The 12,376-nt window shown below is 44.5% G+C and overlaps 1 protein-coding gene across 5 annotated transcripts in view; it reads left to right on the forward strand.

The window, feature by feature from the left end:
- FGF13 (fibroblast growth factor 13) overlaps positions 1–12,376 on the forward strand; it is a 486,720-nt gene that overhangs the window by 286,509 nt on the left and 187,835 nt on the right. The gene's annotated exons all lie outside the window — the stretch shown is intronic.

Raw genomic sequence — 12,376 nt, forward strand, 5'->3', positions numbered from 1 at the left:
GGGTTGTTAACAGAGTTCAGTTCCTGGTAGCATGGAGATCCCTGTTTCCTTGGGATTGATCCCTGGGAACGAGGGCCGTTCCCAGCTTCTACAGGCTATGTGGGTCCTTAGCTCATGGCCTCCTTCCTCAGTATTAAAAGCCAGCAACAGTAGGTTGGGTCCTCTCGTACTTTTAATCTGTCCTGCCTCTTCTTTTTCATTTCACTGCCCCACTCTTCTGCCTCCCTCTTTTGCTTTTAAGAGCTCATTTGACTACACTGGAACCACCTGGACAATCTAGGCTTATCTCGATCTACAGGTCAACTGCTTAGCAACCTTAAATACCTCTGCTGCCTTAAGGTACATAGTCACAGATTCCAGGGATTAGGATGTGGACATCTTTGAGGGGCCATTATCTTGCCTACCAGATATACAAATGATTATCAGATATGGTATTGTGAGTAAGAGTGTAGGCTGTAGCAACATGAAGACCTGGGTTTGAATCCCACTGTGCATCTTGATAGCTGGGTTATTCTGGACCTGTTCCTTAGCCTCTCTGACATGGAGTTTCCTCTGTGCCGAGTGGGGACAATAAGGATACTTGTCTCATGGGGTTGTTGTGGATGTTAGAAATGATATGTGAAAGTGCATAGTAGACACCAGGCACTCTATTTTACTCCTTTAAAAAATATAATGTGAGTACTCCTAATGTTTTAAACGTGAGCACCAGACCCAGCTTGGAGCCCGCCTCCGATGACCTTACCTTGAAAAGGATGAAGCAGGCTGAGTGCTCTTTTGTTAAAACCTTACTTAACCAGCTGGGTTTGTAGGGAATGAGGAGGAAGTTTAATCTAAGTGTTTATGATTCATTTACACCTAAATCATTAAATGCTATTTTAAGGACATTTGATGGCTTGAGGCATTTAAAATAATTGTAATGCCTTTTTCTTAAACAGAAGTGCTGCCAAGAGTAAACAAACTCAAATACCATGTGCTTCGAAATTCAAACAAATTTAGAGTGGGTTCTAACCTGGCACAGTATCTTCCCCCATCTGTAATTCCTACCAGGGACAGCCCTCCTGAGAAGAAACACCAGCTCTATTTACTGAATGGGGAGTCAGAAACTGTGGCAGACATGAGTGCAAAGAAGAGTGCTCATTGAATTGGATTGTTGCTTTTTTAGAATTTTTTTCTGTATCTCGGCTATTGTCATTGGGAACTTTGTTGTAATGCTTTCCATTAGCTAAAAATGTGCCTCTCATAACTATCTAAGGGGGAAGAATTCTTCTGCAGCATGTAGGTGAGAACTGCATTTCCTGGAGCTGTTGAGGCCTATTTGAGCTTGCATGCTGATGAATATGATGTTGCAGCTGAACTGAACTAACTGCCTTTTGATGAGCTTGAGTACAGTTTGTCACTAACTAAGGAGAGAAGGATGTAACCAGTGCATGTTTTAAATGAAACGAGACCTGCCAGGACACACGTCTTGATCAATTGGAGGAGCCTTCTCCTCCCTCTGTTCCTGGGCCTTTTTTCTCCTTTACTGTTTCTCGAATCCCTGGCACAGCCACGTGACGTAGAATGCCAGGTAGCACACAGCCATGATGACAGAGGCGTTTTTTGTTGTTTCTGAAAAGTGGTTTTTATAGATCAGCCCAAATGTTGGTATTTGCTTTATGGTTCCTGCCAAAGGGTCAGTCATGACGGGGTGCTAATGGACTTGAGTGAACTTTCGTCCATGTCCCCTTGGTGGAAGGAGTGCCAAAAGGTGATAGAGACATATATGGCCACAGAACACCAGCAAGAAGGGGAAATAAGGGAACCCTCTTTGCTTGAAAATAAGGGTACTATTTCCTGACTAAGAAAGTACAATGAGTTTGCTACTTAGATACCATTTGGGGGGATATAGGGAGAGGCAGAGGTGAGTTTGATGGCATTCATCACTCTCCCAGTCATAATTTTTAGGCAGCATTGTAATATTGCTTTCCAGTTATGATCACCAGGACCAAGGAATTCCTGGCTGTCAACAGAGCCGGTAAAGTGGGGTTTCCTGAGCTCTAAAGACATCCCCGGAGACTTGGAGCAACCAGGAGATTTGTATCAGGGATTAGCTTTCAAAACATGAAATAAGAACGTGAGGGAAATAATGACAATGAGTAGGGCAGGACTCGTTAAGCGTGCCGTGTGAAGAAGTATGGTGTCGCTGAGCGCATTTCCTAGGAGGACGTGGGTGTGGGGCTTGTGAGTGTGCTCTCTAGTATATTGGTGAGGAAACCCCAGTCGTCTGAGATTTAATGCTCTAAAAATGGAAAAGATTGACAGAAAATAGGCTTTCCATAGCAATTTAGCCTGTGCTGTTGCCCAAGAAAGGTCTTAAGCTCAAAGGCTGAGGAGATTTCAGGCGGTTGCCATGAGGAGCCATGACATCATTTTGTGAGCCTAGCCCGAGTGCCCGTACTGACATTTATTAAAAGCAAAGGCATTAAAAGCAACGCCTCAGACACACACACACACACACACACACACACAGAGAGAGAGAGAGAGAGAGAGAGACACACACAGCCAGGCTGGCTGGAACACACATGCATCAGGCAGTGAGTTATATGGGAACCGTCCCCTTAGCTTATTGTGTCTGAAGGGAAAGGCCACTTACTGAATGAAGCCCTGGCCTCCCTGTTTATGCATGGAGGGAGAGGCAGAATTTGATGCAGAAGTAGTGCCTGGAGTCCATGGTGCAGCAATCTTTATGGGCTGCCTAGAGTTTCAGTCTTTTTTTTTTTAAGATTTTATTTATTTGAGGGAGAGGGAGAGAGAATCTGAAGCAGACTCCATGCTGAGCGCAGAGACTGATGCGGGGCTCGGTCCTACGACTGGAAGATCATGACCTGAGCTGATACCAGGAGTCGGACGCTCAACCCGACTGAACCACCCAGGTGCCCCTAGAGTTTCAGTCTTTAAGACATTGTGGCCAGAAGCACTCTGCATTAAAAACAAAATGAGTGAGACCAAATAAAATGTTTTAAGGAAGCCAGTCTCAAACATTTTGAAGAAATGCCAGTGTCATTCCGGAAGAAATACCATTTGCCAATTTACTGCTCTGTGAGCGGTACAGCCATCTTTTTTTTTCTCCTGCAGGCCAATTCCCCTGCTTTGGTTAGAAAACTAAAATGAAGGTTGTGTGAAGCCTTGTGGAGACTAGCAAGAATGTAGGTGGTTGACATGTTTTGCTTGGGAAAGGCACTTCCGTGTTAACTTGGATTCAGCCTCAGTCAATACTCAGGGAGTCCTTTGTGCATAGGGAGTACCTATCAAGGGGCTAGGCATTGTGCTGGATGCTTCCACCCACATCATCTCTTTTAATTCTTAAAACAGCCCTGTTGAACACTGTGATTCAATTTGGTCATCTGTAAAAGATGAAAACGGACGTGCTCAAGGTCATGGCCGACGTGGCAGGGGTCTCCCAAGTCTAGAGCTCTTTCCTCTGTCCCGTGGCAGGGTTGCCACGAATATACATTGACGTGCTGCCCAAATAGTTGTTTGGCCTCGGGAGAGAGGGGAATGAACCCAGACGGAGTCCCCACTGTGCACCAGCCACTGTTCTCGGCGTGTCTCGACTTCAAGGTGTGCAGAGGTCACCTCAGAATGTTCTGAAAAGACAGATTCTGATTCTGTTGGTTTGAACTTGGTGAGGCTAAGAGCCTGCATTTCTAACAAGTTCCTATGTGATATCTGTGTGGCTGGTTCGGGGCCCTCCTTTACGAACAGCTGTCATCCCATATTATGGGTGAAGAAACTAAGCCCAAGGCCACACTGTGGAGACCACTTATGGTCTCAGAGCTGGGATTTGAAACCAGGACAGATTGATTAAGGCCTTTGCCAATACACCCTGCTGAATTCCCTAAGGTTTTTGAAACTTTCTCCTTGTCGGATCCATTTGTATTCCTTACTTAATTAAGGGGCCTAGCACTTGAAAGTCCTCGTTTCTTTAGAGCCCTTCCTTCTTTGCTCAGAAAAACATCTTTGCAGTTAATCGTGCTTACACTTGTGGCTTTAATTTTTCTCTTGTTGCCTCAATTAGCCACATTGGTTTGCCATCCTAGCTGCACCTTAGAAACACCTGAGAAGCTTTTTAAGGCCTATCAAGACGCATACCCCACTATGGGACCAATTGAATGAGAATCTCTAGAGGTGAGCATTTTATAAAAGCTCCCCAGATGATTCTGATTCAGCTAGGGTAGAGAACCCCTGAATTACGGGGTTCAAGGAAGCAATTTCTGGGAAATGGAGCCCAAATCCCTTATTGTGTGTTGTCAAGAAAGGAAGGGCCAGCATATTTAGCCAATCACCAACAGAGTTCCCAATGAATTCTTGGCACCGTTTTGTTTTGTGACTGTGAGCTTAGATTGTGCTGTGGTTGAGACTGTAGCATATGTAAAGTTTGAAATAGCTGTGTGGACCCTGAGGATGAGGAGCTGATGAGGAAGGACCAGGGTAGCGAGATGAAGTATCATGGGCTGGCTTCAGGCCAAAGACTCATGTTCTCACCAGCCCAAGACATTGGCCTTGACGGGTGTCTATAGAATAAAGCTTGGTTTGACTCAATTCAACAAAACTGACTGGTGAGAGAGTCATTTTGAAAAAAAGTCATGAGAACAGAGGGCAGGGGTGGATTAATGCTATGGTAGAGCTATGGACAAACCACCATAGTTGCTCAAGCTGGAATGGGGCTGCTATGTGGAGATCTGGACTGCTGTACAATTTTGTATGTGGCAACGCTGGGCTGAGATGTGGAAGGAAATGGAAATAGTAAGATGACTGGGGGCCAGAGCCTGCCCTCCAAGGAGGAAAGAGGACTTTTCACTGGGATAGTGTGGAAAGGCTTAAAATAGTCCTTCTCAACCCTAGCTGTGCACTTGGATCAGCTGAGGAGCTTGGAAACCTACCAGTGCTCTGGCCCCAGCCCAGAGATTCTGGTTTAATTGATCTGGTGTGGCACCATGGGCATCTTATTTTTTCAGAGTTTCCCCAGTCACACTAAAGCACCAGCACCGCTGAGAACCACTGGTTTAGGCTGCGCTTGCACTGGGCCGAGGAGAATGCGGCTGGCTGCGAGAGGCAAAACGAACAGCTGGGGCCGTCGTTCTCCACCTGTGATCCTTGCCCAGCGGCTGCAGCACTTAGGAACTTGTTAGAGATGCCAATACTCACGCTCCAGCCCCGACCACCTCCATCAGAAACTCTGAGGGAGGGGGCCCAGGCATCTGTGCCTCCACAAGCCTTCTAGGGGAGTGTGATAGACGCTTCAGTTTGGCTGGGACTTGAGCAGGGTGCATGGCAGGGGAATGCAATGACATAAAGCTGGAAAACGTGCAAGTAACAGGCTGGTGACAACTCCTCTGATTGTACCATTGAGATGGAGCAAGACCCAGTATTCTTAGGTGGAATGTACTTCTCTGTGGCCTTGCTCTTTCTCTCTCACATGCTCGAAATTGCAGCGGGGATGAAATATAGGTCATTCATGCAGGGGCACAGGACCTCCAAAATCACACTCTGCTCTGCCGGCGGAAGCTGCCACTTTTCTTGTTAACGGACTCATTTCTGTCTTCAGTAGGAGGAAGCATCCTCCCTGGTGACTTGGGCCTTTAGAAGATGGGAAGGCCAGGCTTCAAGAAAGCTCCCTGGATAAGGTCAGAGAGGGTTTCCCAGCCTCCTCTTCTTACCTCTCATCCCCACCTGAGCCAGGTCTTTGGTTGGCTGGGCCCCACCTATTATTCACAGCAGGTGCCTGAAGTTGCTCGCCATTGGTGCTGCCCAGTGTCCCCATTCACGGGACAAAGCTTTCCCTAGGCTGAGTAATGACCCCGCTGATGTGTAGCCGTAGTGCTTTACATCTCGCCAAAGGCTTTCTGTTGCCTAGGTGATTGGCATGCTCCCCGGTGCATTTTCCTCTCTTTCTGGTCCAGACTGTGTGGGGTAGTATTCATTCCCCAAATGGAATAGCTGAGTCCTTGCAGGATGCTGAGCATCTCCTAGGGTCACAGAGGGACTTCCAGGATTGGTGCTTTTTCTTTTCTTTTCTTTTTTTTTTTTTTTTTGAAGATTTTATTTATTTATCTGACAGAGAGAGACACAGCGAGAGAGGGAACACAAGCAGGGGGGAGTGGGAGAGGGAGAAGCAGGCCTCCCGCCGAGCGGGGAGCCCGATGCGGGGCTCGATCCCAGGACCCTGGGATCATGACCTGAGCCGAAGGCAGACGCTTAACGACTGAGCCACCCAGGCACCCCGGTGCTTATTCTTTACAAAGAGGTTTCTAAACCAGAGGGGCTTTACCCATCATCAAGTCCAGCGATTCTCAGCTAAGGTGATTTTGTCTTCATCCTGCGAGCGAGGGATATTTGGCAATATGAGACAGTTTTGGTTGTCACAACTTGGCCGGGGTGGGGGGATGCTCCTGGCACCTAGTGTGGTAGAGGCCAGGGATGCTGCTAAACATCCTTTGGTGCACAGAACAGCCTCTCAAAACAAAGAATTATCTAGCCCCAAATGTCAAAAGTGCCAATGTTGAGAAACCTTGGCCTAGTACCCATCACTTATTTTTGAAATGGAAAGATTGAGGCTCAGAGGTCACCCAGAAGGTCAGTGGTGAGTCAGAGTGGGGGTTCCTGGTTTCCTAACTACCAGAGTGTAGTGCTCAACAGTGTCATCTCCGTCCCAGACAGCATTTCTTCCATGGCTGCTACCACTGTGTGCCTGCCAACGGCCAGGCAATGTGCTGAACCCCTTCCATTTATGAACCCTTCTTCTTAGCACATGCTTTCAGGGTAGGCATGATTATCCTTAGAGGGGAGTGATCTTATGCATGCAAAGCTACCACGTGCAAAACATTGTGGGCCATTAGGGAAAGCAAAGATGATACCGAAAGACATGGTTCTTGCCCTCTGGGAGCTTACATTCAAATCGTGGAGGAAAGACATATGAAAGATATATGAAAATAATTACAGGGTATAATTGATGAAAATAATTAAATAAAATTAAATTAAAATAAATTAAATAATGAAAATAATTATCAACCTAACTTTCCAGTAAAAGCTTATAATGATAACCAAAAAGCTATAGAGTGATAAATGAGACAAATAATGTTCCTGCTTGAGAGAGTTTGTATTCTTGTGGGGAGAATGAGATGAGACACATGCATATGTGCATACATACATGCATTTAAAAATTATAGTTGTGATGGGGCGCCTGGGTGGCTCAGATGGTTAAGCGTCTGCCTTCAGCTCAGGTCATGATCCCAGGGTCCTGGGATCGAGCCCCACATCGGGCTCCTGGCTCAGCGAGGAGCCTGCTTCTCCCTCTGCCTCTGCCTCTCTCCCTGCTCATGCTTTTTTTTTCTCTCTCTCTGTATCTCTGTGTCTCAAATGAATAAATAAAATCTTTAAAAAAATAAAAAATAAATAAAAATTATAGTTGTGACAAGTCCAGACCTACCTAAGGTAGCTGAGAAGACATGTCTGAGGAGGTGACATTTAAGTAGAACCTGGAAGAACATAAAGGGGGAGTCATAGTGAATAGCAAGTATAAGGCCTTCAGGCAGGAAAATGCCTACCATATTCTAGATACTAATGGAAGAATCTAGTGTGAGTAAGAAGAAGAGAGGCATTGATGGAGTTGAGGAGGTGGGAAGCCACCATGATAGAGAGTTTGCATTTCATTCTACCATGGGAAGAACAAAAGAGCCGGAACAAACAAAATTTGGAGGAAGTCCTAATCGCGGTTGAGGGCGCTGAATGGAGATGGGGGAGGTTGTAAAGAAGAAGGTAACTGAAATTTCTAGAAGTGTTTTAAAGTTGTTTTTATGTTGATCATTAGTAGTCGATTCTTTTAAGTGAATTACTTAAGTTACTCGTTTACATTTAAACCTGCCATCTTGATCGTATCCACTATGGCAGTAAAGCTTAAATATCATATACAGATAAGTAACAGGCAGTTAGCCAGAAGGCAAAATGGAGGTCTTGAGGTAACTCACCCTGTGGTTGAATGTACTTTTCAGCATGACAGGTGCCCAGTGACATGGAAGGGTAATTTGCTCCAATTACTCGATTTTCTTCTCACTTTTTTCTCATTATGTGAGGACATTTGATAATGTGTGTATTTTGCCACATTTTCTGATTCATAGGTGTTTTTATGTATTTGCTTCTTGGAGTCACTAATACATGTCGAATAACTTTGATTGGTAGTTCCAATCATTTCATTTCCATTGTCCTGGTGATCTCAGATTCGCTTTGATTTAAAATCATGTATCATTAATTAAGTATGTCGAGTCATCTCTGTGAAGAGTTCATTTGAAAGCAAAAAACAGCATCATCAAATAAGTGAGGGCTTGTTAACTGCTTCCAGCTTGAAGCCAGCAAACCTTGCGAATCACAGTGACTTGGTGAGGGGGCAGGTGCCTACGTGGCATTGTCTAAATAGTTTCCTAGGCTGTCTCTGGTTGCTTTTCCATCTTTGAATGAAGAAAGAACACTTTGTTGGGGGCAGGGGTAATCTTTTAAGCTAAGTCATACTGAAGAGCCCAATCCCTTTTTAATATACAGTGTACAAAGCAGTCTTACTTTAGATTTGCTGGTAAACACACTGAAATCCTGGCTTCCGGGCTGGGCTTTTCCAATAACTCTGTGACTTGTCAAGGCACGTCCCCTTCCTGAGCTTTATTTTCCTTATGTTTTAAGACAAAGGGGTTGCACTTAATAATCTCTAAAGAAATTTTGTCTGGAATGACATGGAGGACGACGTTGTAGTGTTTGTGATACTACTAAATATTTGTGTAGCTGTTTTATGTAGCCACTGTTATATTTACTGGTAAAAGTTATAGAGTAAAACAGCTGGATTTTTAAAAAAAAAATAGGGATAAATGTTAACTTCATTAATTAAAAACACATTTAAAAGGTACATTACATTGGGATGATTTTTTATCGGTGATTAAGTTTTGCTATAGATTCTTGCTTTCTCTATGTCTAGTTGGAAAAGGGAATACTGTATCTCTGTGAACATGAGTAGCTTAGGCGAGGTCATCAGGCTTAGACTTAAACCCCCTTCCCTTGCCATAACTGCTCCCGCTACCCCTGTCCTTGATTTTGGTGATTACCGAGAGACCCAGAGGAGAGTGGGGATGGTTTAGTGCCAATCCAGTGCTGCCATTGGGAAACCAATTCTTGATGCAGGCTTGCCCACCTAAACGGTTAGTCAATAGAACACCTTTTATAACAGGCCCTAGTTCTTTCATAAATTGTGCTAATAACAATCACCCTCCCCCCTAAAGTCACTTATTCTTGTCACCTCCATGTCTGAGTATGCCACCTGCCAGTGTCTGCGTGTCTGGATGTGTGGATTTGCATGCGTGCACTTGTCTTCTCCCAACTGTTGCTCACTCCTGTGGGACTTTGCAATCCCAAGGAGGCGGGCTGGGTGATCAAGGCCAAGGGCACTGACTATGTGGGTGCAATTTCCCAGCAGAGCCCTACCCCTCGGTAGCCGTTGTCGTGGGGCTCAGCAACCTTCCTCAGAGCATGGGGCCTCACGGTCCAGAAATCAACCATGAGCCACTCTTACCGTCTTATTTGCCTGGAAGAGTCAAGTTGGGCCTCTAAACCTGGAGGAGGCTTCGTTGTAAATCCACTGTCTTCCCAATCACTGGAGTCGTTTGTCTCCCTCCGAGATTGTATATATCTATTGTTGGGGAGGGCAGCAGGAGTCTTTGCATAAATGTGGACAAATGGCTCAAATGAACAGAAGGAGGAGGAGTTTTCAGAGGATAGAGGTCATGTGCAAGAAGGGAATGCACTAGAAGGAGAAAAACGGCAGAAACATTGGACGAAGCCGGGGAAAGAAGCAGCACATTCTTTTTTTCTGTTTTGACGAGCTGGCTACTTTACCAGCCTCCTCTCCCTTTTGTAGAGCTAATACTCCTTGAAAGATCTGCATCCTCATCCCTCTTTTAGAGTAGAATTAAGGTGCCCACCTGCCCTAGTGCTGGGGTCCTGTGGGAAGTCCCCTGCCATTCTGGTTGCTGCCATTGCACATAGAGCCCCTGTCTTAGCTGAGGGAGCCCTGGGAATAAATGGATTTGATATAATAGTTTTAAGTTTTCACGTAGAATATGCTCAAGTTCAGAAATTTTATAGACCCAAGTGAGGTGTTGCCTATACAACGTCACTTCTGGTTGATAGGTTGGCTTTTTTTCTGTTTTGCCTGAACTGACTGATGTTCGGGGCATCGAGTAGAGACAGCCTGAGACCCAAAGCTGAGCCATTAACTCCCAGATGTTCACAATTTCCAAGGAAATGTTCTATGCCTGTGGTTATTACTCACATGGCTCCTTAAATGCTCTCATCTTGGCACCTTTTGCACTTGCTGAATTCAATTTGAAGAAAGAACAGGAGAGAGAATTTTGTGGAAAGCAGTTATCCTGCACTTTTGTGACCCTCGTGCTTTCCCCATCATGATGAATTTGGGGGCTGGTTCTTGTATCGGTCAGCGTGTCGCATTTATTAGAATTTTGTTGTATGTTACAGATAACCAGTTGTATCTAATTAAACAATAATGATGGCAGCGCAAGGCATTTTCTGGGAATTAATGACCAGCTGGGAAAAGCTGATGGCTAGAGAGTCAGCAAAAGGCTATTAGCTACAGTCCGCCATTAATCTCCAGAAATGCCCATTTGTGACGTCATTGTTGGTATTGAAAAATGAGAGTGGAAGACAATTTCCTGATGTTTATCAAGTGCTTCTGAATGACAGCTTCCCTATGTATTATCAAAAAGTTGTTCTTTTCTTCTTAATCCTCCAATTGTCCTTTCATCTTAAAGTATGTTTCTTATACACAGTGCGTGAAAATGGAATTTCTTACCTTCTAGGTAATCATGGGAGTTTCTTTTTTTAAAGAGTTCCAAGTTTAGGAGGTTTTCTTTAAATATTTTGGGTGGTAAAACCAGAATTGGTCTTCAGCTGTGATGCTGGAATTTGATAAGTGTCTGTATTATCCTAACTCTCTGCTCATAGCAGGAAATGGTTGCAAATGTTTTGAATAGCAGCTGTTGCTAGCAAAGATGTGCATTTCACAACGAGATTCTATGGAGTTATAGTCATATTCCTAGTAGATGAAGGGGACTCTCTGCCAGGAAAAACTGTGATGGTGTGCCTATATAATATTTTTGATTACTGCTGCTGAATGCTAGAGGAAAATAGAGAGCTGACTAAAATATTCATCACCTTCTTGCATAATTTAATGACTTATAAAGGAAGACAACAATTACACATACAAGCCATCTATCAAGAACTTGTTCTAAACTCATAATGCTCATTTAAAAGTTTTGTTGGTTTTTATACCTTTTTTTTTTTTTTACCCCAACATGAAAGATAGTTCTTAAAGGTCATTAAAATCCCAGCCAATGAGCTGGGAACGTTTTGCCAAACACAGAAGCTTCAGGTCCCACCAAATTTCAACCATAAGCTGTTTATATTTTACAAACACCACAGTGTTATTCTCCTGATAAGAAGGTTGCTGGTGGTTCGGGTCCTTCTAAATGCATGCTGAGTGTATGCATTTGGGGGAGTAGCATGAGTCAGCATGCCATTAATCACAGCTTTACAGGCACTGACTCACTCCTGGCAAAATGGAATGGCCTCATTGGGAAGGGTGTGAAAGAGAAAGAAAAAAATCAATTCTGGGGTCAGTTCCCTGTTTTTTTCTGCAAATGCAGATCAAATTTGCACCTCTCCCCCTCCCCCCCCCTCTTGGTGGGTGGTTTTCAGGCTTAAGAATGTTGCGGTGGGGACCCTTTAAAATCAGACCACGTGTTTTTGCAGGGAAAAAGCGCTAGACGTTCACAGTCTTGCTTAGGAAATGCAGAAAGGGTCTGGAAAGAAAAGGTGAGCTAGCTGAGAGGGGCTTGGGATCTATCTAAGGGCAATTTTGGTGAACCAGGTCCCGCTCTCCCACTGTTCAACCAGGTAGGTCTTTGATCCAGATCCAGGGTTGATTGTGAGGCTCGCAAGTAGAATTTCTTGCCCTCATTAAGGGGTCCTGAATATCTGAAGACTGTCTGCAACAGCCCCAGTTCTCTTTGAAAATCAAAGATTTAAGAGCAACGCCCTTGAATCTTTGGTCTGACTGGGTATATGTTGCGCTAAAGTCAGGTTCTTCTGGGGGAGCAGACCATGGAAAGAAACGTCAACAAATATACTGATAATTGGTGGACCTCGGCCAGTTCAACCTGCAAATATTTCTATTATATCTTAAATTGAAACGTGTGAGCGCTCCTTGGTGTTTATTTTGATACAATATGGTTATTGGTATTAAAGTGTTTTATTGTGCTTCGCGCCCTTAAATTATCGTTAT

The sequence above is a fragment of the Leptonychotes weddellii genome, chromosome X (genome assembly GCF_054177405.1).
Source record: "Leptonychotes weddellii isolate Sample4059 chromosome X, ASM5417740v2, whole genome shotgun sequence".
In the NCBI taxonomy this organism is placed as follows: domain Eukaryota; kingdom Metazoa; phylum Chordata; class Mammalia; order Carnivora; family Phocidae; genus Leptonychotes; species Leptonychotes weddellii.